The sequence below is a fragment of the Panthera onca genome, chromosome C2 (assembly GCF_046562875.1).
Source record: "Panthera onca isolate mPanOnc1 chromosome C2, mPanOnc1 haplotype 2, whole genome shotgun sequence".
NCBI classification, from domain to species: domain Eukaryota; kingdom Metazoa; phylum Chordata; class Mammalia; order Carnivora; family Felidae; genus Panthera; species Panthera onca.
Window position 1 is genome coordinate 40,421,997 of NC_138347.1, and position 13,988 is coordinate 40,435,984.

The 13,988-nt window shown below is 36.0% G+C and overlaps 1 long non-coding RNA gene across 1 annotated transcript in view; it reads left to right on the forward strand.

Annotated features, from left to right (window-relative positions):
- The window catches only part of LOC132682774 (uncharacterized), a 74,936-nt gene that overhangs the window by 12,387 nt on the left and 48,561 nt on the right, over nt 1-13,988 (forward strand). The gene's annotated exons all lie outside the window — the stretch shown is intronic.

The window sequence follows — 13,988 nt, forward strand, 5'->3', positions numbered from 1 at the left end:
ATATGAAGAAAACAATGTGGCAAATCAAGGAACTAAAAGCAGAAATGGCAGTGGGGGGATGAAAGTCGTGAGTACTGTTTCCAGAAAAAGCCACCACCATTGACTAATTGGTTCACTAGTGGCCAGGAGGTTTAAAGGTGAGGGGAGAATAGGTCTAAGAACCTGCTGGAAGAAGATAAGGTAGAAACTTAGAAATGTTGCTAACAAAACACTTGAATAAGTGAACATGAATCAAAGAAAAAGTGAATTAAGAGAAATGCTTCTAGAAAATGAAAAATGGACATTAAATACTATACTGAAAGAAAACCTGCAAAATTTCAGATTTAGCAAAGAATTTTAATAATCATCAAGACTTGGAAAATTCAATTTTTCATTTTTATTATTTGGAGGGATTATAATTATCTCTAATAGAATGACAAATCATTTTTAGCTCTTATCTCTCCATGTTTCTGAGGCTATTTGACATAATAGTCAAAGTAAAGTATCATTTTAATCACAGTCACTGCTTATCTTGTTCAGGCTGCTTACTGCCCAGTGTGAAGGAGCCATTCATAGATTACCCATGCAGACACAATCTGCACAACCCTTATACATGCCTCTGATTCTAAGTGTAAATAAGAAATCAAACTACATAATAAATGGTGGGATCCTGGGAAGAGCAAAAGATTAAGAGCCATAACTTCCTTGTTCAGGTTATATACTCCTACCTGGATGACATTCTTCAAATCAGTCAACCTCTCTGAATCACAGTGTGCTTATTAGCAAAACAATGATAATAATATTTACTTTCCAAACCTTATACGGTTGTCTGAATTCATCAAAAAATGTTTCATAAAACATCAAGTTTTATAGAAATGCATATTATTATTTAGGATAGTAATGTAATCATAAGGTAACTCTGTTGCCGTGTATATGAATTTTAATAGTTATTAGGAGACAGCCTGGCATACTGTATCATGTCAGCTACAGTTCCAAAGCTAGAAGTAGTTGTTTAATAAATGAACTATTTCCTGTGTGTGTGTGAAATGGATACCCAAAATGTTACCATCTGTGAAAAATACTTTTAAGTTTAAATTTTTAAAAATTTTTTTTTCAATATATGAAATTTATTGTCAAATTGGTTTTCATACAACACCCAGTGCTCATCCCAACAGGTGCCCTCCTCAATACCCATCACCCACCCTCCCCTCCCTCCCACCCCCATCAGCCCTCAGTTTGTTCTCAATTTTTAAGAGTCTCTTATGCTTTGGCTCTCTCCCACTCTAACCTCTTTTTTTTTTCCTTCCCTTCCCCCATGGGTTTCTGTTAAGTTTAAATTTTTTTTAATGAGAGAGAGACAGACAGACAGAGCCTGAGTGGGGGAGGGGCAGAGAGGGAGACACAGAATCTGAAGCAGGCTCCAGGCTCTGAGCTGTCACCGCAGAGCTGGACGCGGGGCTCGAACTCACGAACAACGAGATCATGACCTGAGCCAAAGTCAGATGCTTAACCAACTGAGTCACCCAGGCTCCCCATAAATACTTTTAAGTTTGTACTAATTTGTAATTCTCTATATTAGACTTAGAAATCCTGGTGGTCCCCATTCTCCTTACTATTCTTTTTAAAAGGCTTTTATTTTCCCAGTGCATTGATTCACAGTTATGATAGAGAGTATCAACAATTTATAAGCTGTAGTGGATTGCCAGTTTGAGTTTCAGAGAAGTAACATAGAGAGCAGAGGTGTTCTGTTGCAAAAGCCTCTTGCCATGCAGTCTATTTTCCAGATGGTGGAATGCTCCAGGAATCTCAGCCCTCTTCCCTTCTTTATCCACATTCATATTGTCTCAACTGTTCCCATGGCTGAAAAATTTTTCAATGTTTTCTGATTATAGTCCCAGTCCTGAATTTCCCATGACCTCTAGACTTAGCTATCACATGACTCTGCACCATCCTTGTGTGTCCAACCTACATCTCCAGATCACCAGATCAACCTCTCAGTCTACCTAATTTGTTTCTCCCCAAATTTTCCCTATTTTTCTTATAGTGCTACTAAACCCTTGGTTGCTTAAGTCAAAAATATGGATGTCATTCTTGACCCCTCCTTTTCCTTCTCATCCTCATCTAGTCCATCAGCAAAAGTCCTATTGATTCTACTGTAATATATATACTTTATCATGTCCTGTAAAATGCTATATGATCAGATCCCTGGCCATTATTTTAAGCTCACTCATCTATGTAAAACAGGCCTTTTTACTTGTTACTCTTCATAGCTCAAAGCCCTCTTGGAAATTATATTTCTACTTATGTGTTTATTTATTGTCTGTCTCCCCTGTTAGGAAAGGACTTGTCCAGTTTTATTCACAGATCCGTACCTACAATGCTGCCTATCACAATACTTGTGAATGAATGAATTCATAACCATAGTATGAATCCATCAGTGGAAACGGGCTGGGAATCCATGGGAATCAGACTAATAGCTACACATGATCATCAGTGTGCTAGATGTTCTTCCATAAATGCATTCTTTGTTAACGAAATACATTCTTGGCATTCCTTTTGAATACAGAGAGCCAAAAATATCGTATTGATTCAAAGAAATAATTCTACCTATTTTCAACTCAAGTTAATTCTGTAAGAATGGAAGCTCTAAAAACTAATAAAGGGAAAGTCATTTTTGTTTTTGTTTGAACTCTTCATCTCTCAAACTTCCTTCCCTATATCCTGAATGTTTATACTTAGGAATTCATTTCATCTTTCCTCCCATAGTCAAACATGATGTTCAGACTTGATGATGGCGATCATAAGAAGTAATATTATGCCAAATCCTTTCAAATTGTGCAATAGCTAAGGCACATAAAAATGTGCCATGGTGGTAAATCTGTTTTTCTACTCTTCAAATGTCTTATTTGCCCTAACAACTTTTCAGACAATACCCTTAATCGATTAACTTTGCAGTGTCATTTACATATCTCTTACCAGAAAAGTAATGTCTGCTTCAGATCCTAAAATTGCATTTGATATCTTTAAATGATCCCAGATAATAACCCTCAGAGTTCTCTGGACCTGACTGATAATGAATTTTATAGTCCACTATAGTGTTCATTTGCTCGGGCTTGCAATAAATTAACTACCAGGAGATGTATGAAATGTGCTGTTGTAAAATCTCTGGTTTTTCTCTCTTGAACTTATTTGAATAATTACTGAAGTATGTCTCTTTTTTTTCAGGTCAAATTTAAACTTCTAATCATGGAGTTTATACCTCCTCCCATATTCTATATGTTGGTTGAAGTTACCTTCTTTTATCTACTCTCTCAAGCCAGAAGATTCATTTCTTAATGCCCAGCTTTCCTTCATTTCATATATCAGCTGGGTTACCAAATCCTCTCAGTTCTGCTTACAAAATATCTCTGGCACCTACTCCTTTTTGTCTTGAACTGTGACCTCTTTGAAAGATTGACCCATTCTAGCCTCACAGAGATGTATTGACCTGGTTTCTGGCTGTACCACACCTTCCCCGTAAAACCAAAGTTAGCTCAGGGTCATGTCCCAAAGCCTTCTCCCTGCAAGGCAGTAAGATTTGGCAATGGTGGGTTGCAGAGATTCTACTTTGAGGTAGGAGATTCTACAAAAAGAGTGTTAAGAGGTGGTATCAGACAGGTAGGGCTTCAGATCCTGTCTCTGCCTCTACCAGTGGTATCATCTTGGGCAAGTTCACCTCTCTGGAACTTAATTTAACCATATGTGACTTTGAGATAGTAGTGCACACTTCATAGGGTTGTTGTGAAAACTACATAAGATGGTGTTACTTAAAGATATTTCCTGACGTGTGTTGGATGCTCACCGGATGCTAGTTCTCTTACTGCATTTTCCTGCCACTCTGGGCACCATCGTATGTTACCCACAACACACTTGCAGAAACCCTGCATTGTTTCCTAGGCCTCTTGTACTGATCTCTTTTGAGTAGCAAGGATTTCCTTTTTTTCTCAACAAAGATAATGGGACCTAATGAGACCCTATTCTGTCTCAGGGAAACTGTTTCATTCTATGCTTCTGAAAATCCTCATTCTAGAATAGCTGGAAACTATTTCCCTTCATGCTGTCTTCTTGTTTTGATATATACATCAATGACTCTTTTTAGATGAGAAACAAAAGTACAGATTTTTTAGCCTTCTCTATCCTACTCTTGCACATTTTTCCAAACTCAGTTCTGACGCTCACTCTTTTTCACTGTTTGGCTTTCTCATAAAGTTCATCTTTTTTCATTCCTTTGTGCCCACATGACCAGTCTCTCTGATTAGAATGCCCATCCTCACTTGTGCTTATATGTTTGGCTAATGCCTGATAGTTTTTGCTAAAGTCCTTTAGAAAACTTTGTCAGCCATGGCCTCATCTCAGTCAATTTTTCTCAGCTTAGTATTCCCCTTGAACTTTCGTATGTCTCTGTAAGTATGCATCTTGTCATATTTGTGCTGTTTATGTACGATTTGTCTTCCCCACTATCAAATAAACTGTTTGAAGAGAGGTAGTACCACAGCACCTACAATATGCTTAAAGGTCCATAAATAATTACTGGCTAATGGAAGGTGTTATTATCATTTTTCCTATTGCCCTTACCTATTTAAAAATTTCTTTCCAAGATTTTATTTGTCAAACTGTACTACCATTTTTTACCCTATGTCATAAACAAATATGATTTTTTTGTAAATCTATTTTCATGTACTCCTGAACATCAAGATTTAAAAATCTAGATAAATACTTTAGTATGTGTGCTTTTCTCATTTGTATGAAAATCACATTCTGCAATTGAGACTTTAAGCTGAAATATTTCAAAGCCTTTTTCAAACAAAATATCAAATCTTTAGAAAAATTAATTCTATTTTAGTCAATTTATTAGATAAAGAAATTGGAAAACAATGGAGCATAATTTCATCAGCCTTCAAAATAAGCACTCTCCTTTTTCTTCCCAAATTTATTTTATATTACAAAATGGTGCACCAAAGTATATTTACCGTGATAGCCCTGAGAGAAACTCCTTACTTGAAAAAGGATGAGGAGATATGGGAATAACCAGCATCCAGCTATTATACACATTTAACCTCAAGACAGCCAGGCCATAAGAAATCACACTCATCCAGAATCTGTATCCTTCTCTCCTGGGATAACTTAATGAAATTCTATGGTTCTCTGCATGGAGTCTTCACCACTAAGGGGAAGGTCAGAGAGAGCAGAGCATTTGAACATATAGCCGGTAAGCCTACTCTATGGTAGATCTAGACCAGATCTAGAAGGCTTGAAGATTTCTCTAATTTTATCTGAGGGGGGGGAGGGTAATTGTACTGTCTCTTTCCATATATGTACTGTCTCTTTCTGTATATGTGATATATTATTTACATTATTTTAAGATCTTTTAATAAATTTTGTCCCATCTCTTGAGAAATTTGGAAGGTAATCTATATCTCTACAGTCTTCGGTCTTGTGTATGAGAATTTTCAAGTACCTACTTCGTAAAATAGCTGACAGTGGGGAACTTGTACTTCTTGACAGAACACGAGTGGAGAGTGTCATTCAAGTTTGATTAGTTAAGCATTAAAAAATATTAGTCTCATGCCTGGGGAAAGATAAGAATATCTTTAGCCCCTTTTCATTACTTTAAAAGGAATTTTCTAACAAATTCAGTTTGAATACAATGTCTGTAACAATGGGGAATGGAAAATTGAAACCTATAGATAATCCAAAATTTTATTTTAAAGAGCACATTAAACCTTTGTCCCCAATGAGTTTCTTAACACTTAACATTGCTCGGAGTTGAGAATTAATTTGTGTGGATTCTGCCTCTTTATTTGACACCTTACCCACAGAGGAGGGGTTGATCAATAGTAAATTAGGCACTCAATACAGAGTAGCCAGAAAAGATTGAAATCAGAAACAAAAGGACTTGAGTCAATGACAAAATTCATATCTAGCCCTTGAAAATTTAAAATAAAATAAATCTTCATTTTGGTTTTATTATAACAATGGACATTCTAAGAACTAAATGCAAAACATTTTGAGTGTGTGAATTTTCTGGAAAGGATCATCTCTTATCATTAATATCTTTGATCCAACTTTCTGGATCAAAGAGTAAAATAATTATTTCATATTGTCTCGAGTCCATTCCTTCCTAAACAACAAAACAGAGAAAAAGAAAACGTGTTTTTTTTCAAGTGCTTTTTATCAACAGAAAATCATTTGTAGATGTGGTCCCATTTCAAAGGTAGATAAGTAATAGTTTTTATTTGTGGTGCCAAGCCAGCATGCAAACAAACAAACAAACAAAAAAACCAGAAAGATCTGTCCTGAGGCTATGTTTGGTTCTCCCGTTCCTTTGAAAAGACTGACCACCCAGCCAGCCAGTACAGTCCAGCAAACCCAGCAGCAACCACTGACAACTTCCTCCACAGGCTCACCAGCACTTCCTTCTGCCTATTTCACGACTTCGGTTTTGTCTCCAAACTCTAATAGTTTGGTTGTGTGACTTCGTGAGAATTATCCACTAATTTCTAAAGGGATATTCATTTTTTATTTACAATCATTTGAGGATAAGTTAACATTCTTTATTTGTATGTAACATGCAGAATCTGAAAGCCAGCACTGAAATTATCAAACGAAGCCTAAGTAATTTGTTGGATATGCCTAAACAAATAGGCAGGCACCTGGGTGGCTCAGTCGCTTAAGTATCCAACTCTTGATTTCTGCTCAGGATACGATCCTCTGGATCATGAAATAGAGGCTGCGTGGGGCTCTGCACTAGCAGCACAGAACTTGCTTGGGATTCTCTCTCTCTCCCTCTTGATCTGCCGCTCCCCTGCTTGCTCTCTATCTCTCTCTCTCTCAAAATAAATAAGCATTAAAAAAATTGTTTAACCCCCAAGTCATCATTAGTCTAATATATATGATGGTATTCCTCTAATTTAAGCAAAACTTAACTTTTAGTCTTATTTGCAAAATAAATGGAGTCATATTATAAATATAAAAATGAATTTTTTATTTTGAAAATAACTTGGCAGAGCATATAAAAAAACTCTCCCTGAGCATTTAAATATTTAATGTAGACATAATTTTTGTAGTGTATTTGTTACCCTAGAATATAATTCTAGAGGGATTGTAATCCCCTTGAAGTGATGTGCAAAACTGTATGTCCTTGCATATATTATTTTTGGAGAAAAGATAAAATAGCTTTCCTCATAACCATGGCATAGAGTAAAATCTATTTATTATGTGTTAATTCTTCTGTGTGTGTGTGTGTGTGTGTGTGTGTGTGTGTGTGTTTAAATACTAAAATATGCCCATGTGTATGGACTCACTGAAGTGTATGAAGAATAGCAAAGAGTCCACCAACATATGCACATAGATATATTTTCAGAACAGCAGGACTCTTCTTGGTCATAACATAAATGATATGTGTTATAACGGTGCAATTTTATTATTCATTAGCTCATTTTATTACGCTCTGGTTTGTCATCATAAATATATTAATTTCTCATGATTTCTCTTGGGTATGGAAAATTTTTCTTTATCGAGAAACCAAATACCTTGAAACTAATAGAAGCACAATAGAGTTGAGAGGATCTATTTAATGAAAACACAGTGAAGTGATACCTCACTAAATTTTGGTTGCTTTATTTTTTTAAATACAAAAAACTATTTTGGATTTTTAACAAGTGACCATGCAGTAGAGAGCTGGAAAGGTGAGCACCGATGTTATGTTGCCACCTATGTCTTGAATTAGGAGACTCATGGACTTGCTCCAGACAATTCAGGTTGTGTAAAAAAGTTTTTGGGTAAAAACTGGTGTCACTTCACAAAAATGCTTTTCCCTGGTTGTTTTTCTAATCAATGTGTATGGCACATTTGAAGTAGAAATGGATTTTAAATAAATATTATGTATACATTTGAGATACAGTTTCATAAAAGAAAGACTGTGTCCTGTTCAGTACAGCATTCTCTGTGTCTGACATTCAATCGATAATTGAATGAAGAAACAATCAATCCATTGGACAGTATATACAGTAAATCCATAGTTATCCTGCTGTTTCCTGCAAGTTGTTGTTGCTGTTTCCTGCAAGTTGTTGGCACATTGTGTGACCTCAGGAATAACTCTTTAGATGTTCTTATATATATGAGAGGAATTTTCTGTTATGATGGATAAGCATGATACAGAAAAGTGATAACCTAGTTGTGGTGCACAAACATTTTGACCTATAAAGTATAATAGTGATAAAAATATTAGTAGCTAAGTTTTATAGGGTCCTTGTCCCTTAAAGGATATTAATAAAAATTATATAAACAAGACAAGAGAGAATGCTTTTAATATCTAACAGGCACACTCCAAATTATTTAATAATCTAGAGAATATGCTTTGTTAAATTCACTGTTGCTGAGGAAAAGTCCAGACTTAGTTACATGTTACTTTGCAGATATTTTTCTAACACAGAAATAATTTCTGTCCAGGAACAAAATAAACCCAACTGGCATAGATTATTACTCCATAGAACATTAATCAGTATTAAATCTTACCTAGATCTTGTACTAATAATGTTTCAAAATGACTATAAATACCCAGATCCTCAAAATGCTATGGGTCAGCCTTGCCATCTGATTGGCTTATCCATTAATTAGCACACTGAATAAAATCTTTGACAAATATTTAACATATATTTGTAAATGAGTCATGTTGTTAACTTTTTGAAAATTATACTTACACTATGTAGGGATGATTGTATTCTTCATAACCACATGAGCAACATACTAAAATCATCTCCTTGTACTGTTGTTATTATTAACAGTGATTGGTACTGCTGTCATCCCTGTGAGGAAACTGAGAATTAGCGAGACTAAGTGACTTGCCCAAGGTCACACAGTCAGTAAGGATTACAGACTCTAATGTCATAAGCCTGTCCTCTTTTTTTTTAATGTTTATTTATTTATTTTGAGAGAGAGAGAGTGTGTGTGTTGGGGGGGGGGGGGGGGACTCGGTAGCTGAGATCATGACCTGAGCCAAAATCAAGAGTCAGCCACTTAACTGACTGAGCCACTCAGGTGCCCCCTCAAGGCAAAAACTTTTGTCTCTTTTGCGGAATCAAGGCAAACCTTTTTCTTTTTTTTTTTTTTTTTTTTTTTTTTAATTTTTTTTAAAATTTTTTTTTAACATTTATTTATTTTTGAGACAGAGAGAGACAGAGCATGAATGGGGGAGGGTCAGAGAGAGGGAGACACAGAATCCGAAACAGGCTCCAGGCTCCGAGCTGTCAGCACAGAGCCCGACGCAGGGCTTGAACTCACGGACCGTGAGATCATGACCTGAGCCAAAGTCGGCCGCTCAACCGACTGAGCCACCCAGGCGCTCCAAGGCAAACCTTTTTCAAATCACCCCAGGGTTTCACATTTGACATTATCAAGAATTGATATTATAGCAAAATAATGATATTTGAAAGTTATATTTGAGATCTTTGAAAATTTTATCAAGAGTCCCAGGAATAAAAAGCCTTTGGATGTTGGATGAATACAGAAAATATTTGCAAAGTTTTATTTTCTTTGCTGTTTTGTTTTTGTCTTCAAACTGGCAAACTTCAGACTTGTGTGACAGGGTTTAAGTGTTTTGAAATCACCATTCTCTTACCTGAACATTCTTCTTTAGGATGTGAGAGTCTGAATCAACAACACTTTTTCTTTAGCTGTTAAGGAAAGGCCATGTATGAGAGATTTTTGCATCTTCAGACTTTTTTTAGTTGCAAAGATAACAGTTTATCTTTGTCTGCAGTGTTCTTTATCCTGGCTGTAAACTGTTTGGAAAATTGTCATTGTTTCCACTGGTAAACTCTGCTTCTTTGGGAGTTATATTTAGATCAAAGCATATAGAGTGAACAGGGCTCTGCCTCTCTTAGGTGTCTAGAATGTTCTCAAACTGCAACAAGGAAAAAATAAAAATAAAAGCCTTAACTGTTTGCCCTGAGCCTACTACATCAAAACACCCTAATCTACCTGTTAAAATAAAAGTATATTTCTTGGCCTCCTTCCTGACCTACTGGATCAGAACCTCTGAGCTGGGATCAAGAAGATAGTATTTCAACAAACAATGCAGATAACCCCTGCACTCTATAAAGCATTAAAAATAAATCCTCTGTATATTGTTATAAAGCTTGCACTTATACACAGATTCTTATCTTTTTAATCAGAAAAAAAATCTACCTACACTTAAAAAAAATTTCTTAATGTTTATTTATTTAGAGAGAGAGAGACAGAGTGCAAATGGGGGAGGGGCAGAGAAAGAGGGAGACACAGAATCTGAAGCAGGTTCCAGGCTCTGAGCTGTCGTCACGGGGCTCGAACTCACAAGTGGTGAGATCATGACCTGAGTCAAAGTCAGATGCTCAACCAAATGAGCCACCCAGGCACCCCTACTTACATTTTAAATAAGTAGTTTAGGAATCAGAGTTCACATGCTAAATTCTGATGAAAGGAAAGTTATTTTGTTCCATTTTTGAAAAATATATAGATTGGCTGCTAAACTCAGGAGGATATTTTGTTTTATATATGGCAAGTAACTACTTAGTAGGACGAATATCCTCTTACAAATTAGCTAATCATGTTCCTAATTCAGTGATTTTATTTCTGGGATAGAGATGGTGTATTTGGATGTAAAACCCAAAGTAGGAGTCCTCTAATCAGTAAACTCCATGTGATAAATGATTGAATTCCTAAATTAGAACTGTAAGATGTTGTGTGTGAGTGTGTGTAAACAGATGTATACATATACATACACACATAAGGTAAGCATAATACTTTTGTGTATGTATACACATATGCGTGCATGCACACACACACACACACACACACACACACACACACACAAATACATTGGTACTCTACCACATAAGCAGATACAGTGCTTTCCCTACTTAAAGAATCTCTCTCTGCCAAATTTATACAGTTATGCAGTATTTGATATCTATTTCAAATAGTTTAGAAGTCAATAGACCACGCATATTAAGCAATTAGCAATGTTTTGGTTATTTTTCAATTTTCTGTTCTTCCTTTCAGAACTGATTCAAAAAGACTATCGTTTCCCAGTTCTTAAGTTGAAACCAAATTCCTTCCTACCATGAACTTCATCTATGACTAGATCATACATTCTCCTAAAGAGAGATCCAAATTAGAAGTAAATTGAACCATTAGTGGGACCCATTTGATTCCCCATGAATAAGTCTTTCCCAGAGCACTTGTTACCTGGTCTGTATTCTCTGGGAATGAGCCTTCTAACGCAAATGAGAAACATTCCTCAGGGCACTTTCAGACCTTTGCGTTAGCTGTAGCACACCAGTGTGAAGGATCCTAGCTTGATAATTTTATGGGCACAAGCACTAAACCCAAACCAACACCTTTACTGCTTGTTCTGATTATTCTCCAGATTCTAGCCAGCAGAAAAGTAAATATCATTGATTTCCCCTTACTATCAGCAAAGCAGGTCAACACCTATTGTATTGTCTGTGGGTCGATATACTGCCCCTTTGGTCAGATGGGTTCCATACTAGCGCTTAGCTTCTTTTGGAAGTCTTTGTGATTCTGTGCAACCAACTCACAACTTTAGGAAGAACACAGTAATTCCATTATTACCACAGAAAACTAAGATTCTGAATTAACTCAATGTCCTCATAAAAGTACTGTTAGCAAAAAGATTGTCTCTCCCATTGACGTGATTGTTTTTAATACGGAGAAGACCATTTCCTCTTTTAGTTTTTATTTTTTGTGCTGAGTCACACAACAGTGTGTCCTAGTAAATAATAATTCTCTGAAGATTTTATTTGTTTTCCATAGTGAGCCATATAACTATTTGGAAACATTTTGGTATCCACAAGGGGTTTGTTTTGTTCAAACAAAACGAAAGAACAAAAGAACAAAAGAACGAGTCATTTGCGTTGGATAATAGAAATATTCAGTAAATGCTGAATTAAGGTGAAGCTACAGAATTCCTTAATACTTTAAACTTAACCTGTTTGCAATTATTAAGGACTGATATTCATCGATATGTTAATATAGTCCATCGAATTATAATTCCAAGCTATATTTGCAATGCCCCCATCTCTGAGAACCTGACAGCACTATACGCAAGTAATTTGCGATCCTTTTGGGACTCCAGTATTTCCTCATTCCTATCCTTAGCTCTATAATTATAAATTAATGATGATGACTTTTAACTTTGAATTATTAATACAGTATCATTACAACAAAATGATACTTTGTAGATTATAGGGAAAGCATTTCATACAATTAAAATCAATGCATTAAGTAGCACCTTTTTATGCTATTTTTATGCTATCTCATTCTTTTTTATTTCAAGTATAATTAACATACAGTGTTATATTACTTTCAGCGTACAATAGAGTGATTCAGCAATTCTATATATTTCTCACCAAGGGAAGTGTATTCTTAAACCCCTTTATCTGCTTTACCCATCCCCCACCTACCTTCCCTCTGGCAACTACCAGTTTTTCCACTGTATTTGAGTCATTTTTTTGTTTGTCTCTTTTTTCCCCTTGTTTTTTTTTTCCTTAAATTTCACATATGAGTGAAATCATATTGTATTTGTCTTTCTCTGACCAACTTATTTCACTTAGCATTATGCCCTCTAGGTCCATGCATGTTGTCTCAAATGATAAGATTTTATTCTTTTTTATGCCTGAGTAATATTTCTGTAGGTATGTATATGTGTGTATGTATATATACATACATTTCTTTATTTATTCATCTAATGATGGACACCTGGCTTGCTTCCATACCTTTGCTATTGTAAATATTGCTGTAATAAACATGGGGTGCATGTATCTTTTTGAATTAGTGTTTTTGTTTTCTTTGGGTAAATAGTAAGGGAATTACTGAATCAGATGGCATTTCTATTTTTAATTTTTTGAGGAACCTCCTTGCTGTTTTCCACAGTGGCTGTACCAGTTTGCATTCCTACCAATAGTGCATGAGGGTTCCTTTTTCTCCACATCCTCACCAACACTTGATATTTCTTATGTTTTTTATTTTGGCCTTTTTTTTAGTTGCAATATCAGGAATCCAATCAAACTATCCCCTGTTAATAAAGTATTTGTTAATAAAAAGAATTTGACTTACATAACTGAATAGGCCATGAGTTTAAAGTCACACACAATGTCACAAGGGCTTAGTGTTTCTCCATATTCTCAGCTCTGCTTTCCTCTGATAGCTTCATTATCAAGCCTTCATTATCTTTATAGAAATAGGCACAACTCCAAGCTTTATATTTTACTAGCCTAGCAATACCAACATAACAGAAAACCTTTTTTTCCAATAGGTCCAGCAAAACTCCTGATATTGAGCATCATTGCAATATTTTGATTAGCCAACCTGAGGCATGTTCACAGTGTAAAAGCTAAGAGTACATGGCCAACCTCTCCTGAATCACAGGGAAAAGGAGTAAAGAGGAATGGTTCCCTAAGGAAAATCAGTTGTTCTTCCTGGGAATGAAGATAATGAATTCTTCATAGGGAAAAACAAGAAGTATTCTCCATAATCTCTAGAAATGGATCCAGGGGGAGACACTTGACAGGAGAGGGCATGGAAGTTCTGTAGCCTTGTGCTATGTATCCAGCTGACTGTTCCTGAGTCACAGTCTTCTGATAGTAAACCAATGATCTAAAATATGGCTACCCACACCTTTCTGCAGGAGAATTTCTTCATGATGAAAGGAAGAACCCAGATTCACCGTATGGTGTACTCATTCAAAGGCACTTTAATGATGGAAATATTGGGACACCTGGGTGGCACAGTCGGTTGGGCATCTGACTCTTGATCCCAGCTCAGGTCATGATCTCACAGTTCATGAGTTCAAGCCCCGCATCAGGCTCTGTGCTGATGTCATGGAGCCTACTTGGAATTCTGTCTCTCCCTCTCTCTGCCTTTCCCCTGCTTGTGCTTTCTCTCTCTCTCTTTCTCTCTCTCTCAAATAA